The sequence below is a fragment of the Amblyomma maculatum genome, chromosome 2, assembly GCF_055883805.1.
Source record: "Amblyomma maculatum isolate TAMU_Amacu chromosome 2, ASM5588380v1, whole genome shotgun sequence".
Taxonomy (NCBI): Eukaryota; Metazoa; Arthropoda; class Arachnida; order Ixodida; family Ixodidae; genus Amblyomma; species Amblyomma maculatum.
In genome coordinates this window covers 218,564,124-218,571,857 of record NC_139345.1, presented here as the reverse complement: position 1 = coordinate 218,571,857, position 7,734 = coordinate 218,564,124, and the positions used below count along the sequence as shown (strand labels likewise).

Sequence of the window (7,734 nt, the reverse complement as noted above, 5' to 3'; positions counted from 1 at the left end):
ATGTAGGTGCATAGGCCTGTACAACCTTCAGTTTATACCGCTTGTTAAGCCTAATTACGATGCCTGCAACCCTCTCATTAATACTATAGAATTCATCTATATTGCCCGCTATATACTTATTGACAAGGAAACCTACCCCTAGTTGTCGCCTCTCTGGTAAACCTCGATAACACAGTACATGCCCATCCTTCAGTACAGTATATGCCTCATTCGGCCTCCTAACCTCACTAAGCCCTATGACATCCCATTTCATGCCCTCTAGTTCCTCTAACAGCACTGCTAAACTAGCTTCGCTAGCAAGGGTTCTAGCATTAAACGTTGCCAGGGTCAGTTTCCAATGGCGGCCTGTCCAGCGGAGCCAGGCTTTCTTAGCACCCCCTGCTGCGTCACAGGTCTGACCGCCGCCGTGGTCAGTTGTTCCGCAGCCGCTGGTGACTGAGGGCCGGGGTTTTATGGAGCTTATCATAGGAGGTTGTGGCCAATTACTGCACCAGGGTGGCCAACTCCTGTTCTGGTGAGGGAGTGCGTTGCCGGAGGTGTTTACCGGCATCAGGTCGCACCCCAAACCTGTATATGCAATTCCATCAACACGCGGATTTTTTTTTTTTTCTTTCATCCGGTGGAGAATTGCGCGGCACCGGGATTTGAACCCCGGTCCTCTTGCATGCGAGGCGGATGTTCTACCGCTACGCCACCGCTGCACAATCGCTAATGTTAGCTTTTAAATGGCACATAATAAATCGACACCTCCTGGTCCAGAAATAAGAGCAGTCACGTAATTCCACTTGGTTCTCTAAAGTCAATGCTTGCGCCCTTCCTTGAGGTGATGGAGCTCGCGCTGAATATTTACCGAATCTTCATTTTTTTGGGTAAGTTGGTCTTGCTTTATAGTGAAAAACAGCGCGGGATAACGGCATGCGCGAAGAAAAACACAAGTGTTGACTCACAACTGAATTTTATCCTTAGAAAACTGTCTTTAAACGGCTTACTTTCCAGAAGAACATAAAAAGTAAAAGAAGAAAATCAATACTAGTTATCATACATGACGCTGACAAGAAACACACATGATCGCAGTGGTGCATGGGCGAAAGAATTCTTTACCAGGATAGATTTCTTCATCGTTAAGGGCAATCTAAGGATCGCTGATGCCCCGGCCAGTATTATGATTATGAAATGTGTCCATATTTGATGTGTTAACTAGTTTTTATTTTTGGCGAGGATGACGGTGTTAGAAAAAAGAGTAGTACATGTGTCCTTTTTCCAGTGAGGGGCAAGATTACACGAAGAATCCTTGCACCGGAAATTGTAATGCTCACTCGTGCAAACGTTAATGCATTTGAAGCTTGTAACGTCAACAAGGCTTTCAGGGACATTTTCTTTATTAATAGCTCCATATTTTTATTGCGTAAGCAATACTACTCCAGGTTTCAGCCCGTCGCGTAAACCCGGCCGGTAGCCACGTTTGACGTTTAGAGCGACTGCAGTTGGGGCCCCTCTTCCAGCTGTCCCCCGGTCGGTAGCCACGCCGCGCCGCAGAAGAGGAAGAAGAAAGAACAGAAAGATAAGCTGCGTTGGCTTTGCTTATGCAACTTACCGGGTTTAACGGAAACTAAACCCCAGCTAATTTTTTCAACCTGTGTTTTGCTCCAGTCATGTTGCCTTTTTTTTCATTCCGACATCTGAGGAACTGTGTACAAATCTTGCGTTTTATGCCAGTTCTGGCCCGCAGCATCTTGCAATAATAAATCTGCCTCTTTCCTGGAGCGCCCACCCAGAACGGGTATTGAGTGGGCACCGGCTGAAAAGATTATCGAGCAGATGATTACGTGACAGGCTGCCTTTAAAGACGAGAATTAAACTGAATAAATGGTACCTTGTTGCAAACATTTCTTCTAGGTGTTTTCTACGAGGAGCGAACAATGCGGACAAACACTTCGTTTGTCTCAAGCCAATTATAAAATGTTTACTAGCTATCCTTGATAACTAAGTTTGGGTCTGGGAAAATGGCTAGGTCATCCGGCGCTTTACAGTCCTGGGCAGGTTTCACTGAACTTGCATTCTTCGAATTCTTGCAGCTTGGGCTCATTTATATAGGGCATCTCGTATCGTGGTTAAGCCTAATGAGACCTGAGTCGTTGTTGTAGCTGAATTCGCACAAACGGCTCTGTTCGCGACCTTCCAAGAAGACTGCCATCGAGGTCTGAGGCCTTACTCGGCAGCCTGCATTTACGTCAGCCACATAGGCTGCGCAGTTTGCGTTTTGACCCTGCAGTACCTGAAGCGGTTGAGCCACCTTTCGAGTTCTAATTATCTGTATGGGATCAAACTACTTGTTAAAGTCTTTTTATTCTTTGGGGTACCAAAGAGGTCTACTACCTACCTGAGAATCCCACCTTGCAGCCTGGCTACTTTTGGCAAGACGTCGCATAGGATAACTCCGCTGAGCCCGACCACAAAGTGTCACTGGTTGACAAGTGGCACATATGTTGCGATATGATGTGACATAAATCTAACACCCCAACGATGCACATAGGCTATGAGAGATACCGTAGTGGTGGAATTCAGATTTCGAGCAGTTATTTCACTGTACCAGAATGGCAGATTGTGCCAGTTGATGGTGATCCACAACGACAAGAATTCTAAACAGCGCTAGACGACAGGACAAACGGGGGACGGACGCGGCGCTGAACAGTGTTCGTTGCTTCTGTCTTCGTCTCGTCGTTTAGCGCGGTTTACGTTACTTTTCGTTATTTAAAGCGAACTGCCATCGTGCAGCATGCGAATGCGTTTTGCATTTCGCGTCCTTTGAAAGGTGACCAGACTAGGCGCCCGTTCCTGGATAACACCTAACCAGCTTTCTTGTCGACGTACTAATTGTCGTGACTGGTCACCTGCCAACCGCGGCAGGTAAGTGTGCTACGGGGCGTCCCCGAGCGGTAAGAGTCCGAGTTCACCGTCAGGAGCCCCTCCGGAACAGGAGAGCACACAAGAACACCTTCAGCTTCAGTGTTGTCTTCGCTAGAAACCCAACGTCAAAAACATCCTTTTCGTCTTCCGACATGTCAGCTACACATCTTAACACTAACTCCCCCCCACCCCCCTCCCCCAGTAGAGAAACTAGTAGAGAATCAAGGATATGGGGAAGGTTGTGGTGAAGTTATGGAAAGCGCATATGTGAGAAAAGTAGGGCTAGTCGGCTGGTCGGCTGATACTGAGAAATATTTTAATACTGGTGATGCTGAAACGACCGCCATAATATGAAGATATAAAACAAATGGCGTGATTCTGGATGGACTCAAGTTTGTTAATTAAGTATGACTGATGAGTGCATGGACCGAATCGTAGATGAGTATTTGAGCTTTGGGCGAATAAAAGTTTCTTCCGAAAGTTTACGAATGGATGGCGGCGATAGGGAAAGTGACGTTTTAAAGAAGCCCGAAGTTCTTAAGAGTCGGCAGCTAGTTTTGCGATATGCTCATCCGATAATACCTTATTGGAGATTAGGATGCCCACATACTTATAAGATTAAATGTGTGATATGATTGTGTCTTTAGTGCATATGCACTGGAAATGTTAGAAGGTTTACGTGAGACATGAATGAATTTGAATTTGGCTACGCTCAGTTCCCCATCCTGTGTCAGTACCTATTTTCAATTTTCGGTCAGTCGTTCTGAACGGTTACTTGGTCATCATGAAAAGTGCAACGGTATAGCACGCAGTGGTCGGCGAAGAGAAGATGGACGATGCTATGACAAAGGGGAGTTCACACATGATGATAAGGAATAGCAATGGCCCAGGCTCGGAGCCTTCGGCTTCCTCCAATGTGTGTGTATTGAATACATTTCATGGGAAAATAATTAATCCAGGATAGAATGAGTGGATCAATATGCAGGCTTGAAAGTTTAAATATCAGTCTTTGGTGGTGGACGCGATAGAATGCTTTGCAGAAGTCTAGAAATACGACGCCGGATTGAAAAGGTGAATAAAGGTTAAAGTGAAGGTCTGTAGTGAATTCAAAAAAATGAAAATGAAAAAAAGTAAATGAAAGGGCTAGACGGTCTCAGAGTGGATATATAGAAAAAAAACATTCTCTCCCAGGGTTGCCAACAGAGCTCACTTTTATAACTTGGGGCTACTTACCGTGCAACCGTTTTGCTCAGACCCAAACGCCATTTTGTGTCATGACATGAGCCGGGCTGCGACATGACATGGGGGGGGGGGTTGGGACAGTAGAAACCAGAATTTCATGACAGTTATTCAAGAGAAAGTTCCGCTTCTCCCTCTTGCGACTTCTCTCACTGCTGTAACCACTCCACGTAACTCATGCGCAGACCTTGAAGTGGCAGTTTCTGCGGTAAAACCTCTACCGGCACTAGTCTTAAAATTCTTTTTCAGCATATCGAAAAATCGAAATACCAGAGCATCTGTGCTCAAAATTCGTATTACCAAGCCTTGTAGGCATTCGCTTCCTTTTCATTTGTGTACTCGTTGGGTCTTATTATCCGCTTGCAACCCGGTTGTTCTCATTCAAATTAAAATCTCATTGCACCGAAAGCACCCAAAACGTCATGAGTAAAAGGGCAAGCTAGGCAGGATAAAATGGCTTCATAATGGAAGAAGCGCTAAAGGCAAGGACCATACGCAGAATGGCAAAAGAAGCACGAGAAGCACTCGTCTCTCGGTCGCACTTGTTCCTGCCGTCATTGTGAGCCACCGACGTTTCACGGACCAAAGCCGCGTACCGGATCCTTACCAACAAGTGTGACTGCAGACCATGTCTTAGCACAAGTTCTAATCAAACTGCCGTTTATTTACGCTGCAAATCCAGTTCTCGCCAACGTCTGCAACGAGGCCGAAACGGGACGCCTGACTGCGCCGCACCGTGGCAAGCATAGCCAGTGCGCGCAGACTCATCCCGGGATGAAAGGCGGCCGGACTGGGATGTGTGTGTCGCACATGCATCGGAATCCCTGGCAGTATCCCGTGCTTCCCGGATAAAGGCGCATGCACCGCCGCTGGCACATGAAGATCATGCCTCGCGCGCAGCCGAAGTCCCGACCTGCGACACGGGTAAAAAAGCACATACACGTTAGAATCGTGCACAGTTTCCCACATTCCCACCACTCCGGTGTCAAATCCTCCGACAGAACAGCGGTATTAGCAGAGCGCTTGGTGGCTCTGTACGCTGTTTGCCAACACTGCCCAATTTTGCCACAGAGTCTCAGAGCATTGATCATATGATGATATCCGGCTAAAAGTTACGCTGCAGAAACAGAAGGCTGCCTACAGGACCGTGCAGGCCGCTTTGGCCGCATGTCCCCTGAATTCGTCCTGGCGGCTAATTCGTCCAAATTAGCCGCCAGCCACTGCGGCGCTTCCCTTCACTTGGAATCTAGTCCATTTTCTTAAACTGGTATCGCATTAGGAACATCAATTGCGGGTAATGAAACTGCTGTAAGGCGAAACCACTGTAGCCCAGGCTGAACGGAACGAAGAAACAGCGTTAAGAGACGGTACGAGTGGAGAGACGAGGGGAGCACTGTTTCCTTGTTCTGTTCAAGATGAACTAACCAACCTGACAAATCCCTCTTCTTGTAACCCAGGTTATGTAGCGGACCAATCCCGGTGATTCCGCTAACTATAGGTTATCCGGAACCAAGCCTGGAGACCTCGTTGGCGCCTGTTGACTGAAGGAGCACGTCAGAGCCTCTGTGCGAAAAGCGCCCGCATTTCTGTCCCCTCAAATAGCATATCGTGTTCGGATAAAGTAACTATGTCTGCTTTCCAACAGTGCTGTAGAAGGTTCATGTCACCTCTCAAACGGTAAAAACCGTCATACCGTTTGGTGAGTCGATACTCCTCTTGCGATTCACAGTTTATAACTTCTCAGTTGATCTCTTCCAGTCGTAGAAAAAGTTCGAGGTTACCATTTCGCATGAAATGTATTGGCATTGCACGTGACTAACCAAATAATATTCGCCAATAAAACACTAGGTTTTTTAAAGCGCCAACTGCGGGAAGTCCCAGAACCCGTCAGATTAGAAGCATAAATTTCACTCAATATACACCGACCATCTGAGATGCTCAAGTATATTTAACAAACGCCATCGAAGCTCTTGAAAACTAAGCCACGAAATCCACTCACTCTTCATACTCGTACGACGTGAGCATATCACCTCTACAATATAAATCAGGCATTCTAATCTGTATACTGTCTTTCGCATTGTCAACCATGTCTTCTTTAAAGAGTTTTTATTCACCACTAAAACAGGACCCGTACACCTGCCCACTACGCAGATTCCATCGCATCTGTCACTCTCCGTATACCATTGCTTTTGTCCATTAATTTTTTCAAGAGCAGTGACTACCTCGTCTTTCTCCACCGTATTGCTTGTATAACATTTCATCGGCCTTTTCAGCCTCTTTACACGCCTGTATAATGTGAACCGCCGCCCCTATGCAACACCCACAAAAGGGGACTTTGAGGAAAACAAAGTGATGTGATGTGACTATGTTCTTAGCCCCTTAAGCCCATTCTATAGCGTAACTAAATTTAGACATCCTTTAGCGTACCTAAATAAGGGTCCCATAACACTGCTTGTTCCGTTTAGAAAAGACCGTACTGGTTTCGAACAAAGTAACAATTTAAAATGGGCGGACCGATCTATGACACAGCAATAGCACACTGCACAAGTATGTTGATCTTTTTGTAGTATGGTTTCAATGTGGGCACGGCGCTTTTGTAGAACCTTTGAGGACTGCTAGATGAGTGTTGTTAGAAAAACCTTAGGCGACGCTTAAGCTATGTCGTTAAAGGACCTAGTCGACGCCTTGTCCGCTTATGCTTTGCTGCTCATCATGCCACTGACTAAGAGAACTGACCTTTTTATTCTGCACAATGCTTTCTTTTTATTCGAAATGGGATTTGCATCACATGGCCTTTATATGGAATTGCTAACTGCTTTTTAGCATACTCGTAGCTACAGCTGAGATCTGTATATATATTCAAGACACTTGAATAAGTAAAAAACAACAGCGCATTGACTATCCCCTTCAAACAAGCCAAAATGAGCGATCCTTAATGGCCTCTGTTATCTGCCGATAGGCAGATTTATGCGCAGCACGTCCTTCGCCCTCTTGAAAGAGTTTTTCGTACTATAGCCACTCCAATTTACCTCCAATTTTACCCTGTCCTGTGCTACCTGCATCCACTTGACCCCTGTGAATTTTTTAATCTCATCCACCCACCCAATCAGCGGTCCCCACTACGTTTTCCTTCCCTGCGAACTCAACTGTTACTCTAAGAGACCATTGGTTATCCTGTCTTCGCAATACAGGTCCAGCCCGTGCCGCCTTCTTCGTCCTAATTTCGACTAGAATATCTGTAACTTCAGTTATTTCTGTTACCCGCTCTGCACGCTTCCTATCTCTAAATGTTACACCTGCCATTTCCCGTTCCATAGCCTTCTGCGTTGTCCTCAACTTAAGTAGAACCCTTTTCGCTAACATATATGTTTCAGCCTTATAGGTGAGTACAGGTAGGATGCAGGTATTATACGCTTTCCTCTTGAAAGATACGGGTAACCTGCTGGCCATAATGTTTGAGTACCTTACAAATGCGCTCCATTTCAATCTTATTCTCCTAGTTATTTTTCTTCTGTTGTCCGGATCTGCGGTCCTACCCCGAGCAGACGTTCGCCTACCGCTTCCAGCGTTCCACTACTTCTTTTTAAT

At 46.1% G+C, this 7,734-nt stretch overlaps 1 long non-coding RNA gene across 1 annotated transcript in view; it reads right to left on the bottom strand.

Annotated features, from left to right (window-relative positions):
• Nucleotides 1-4,968: 4,968 nt before the first annotated feature.
• Nucleotides 4,969-7,734, bottom strand: part of LOC146201306 (uncharacterized) — a 106,335-nt gene continuing 103,569 nt past the window's right edge. The window contains exon 3 of the long non-coding RNA XR_014704874.1: nucleotides 4,969-5,059. This is a non-coding gene — a long non-coding RNA (uncharacterized LOC146201306). The remainder of the gene's footprint in view (nucleotides 5,060-7,734) is intronic.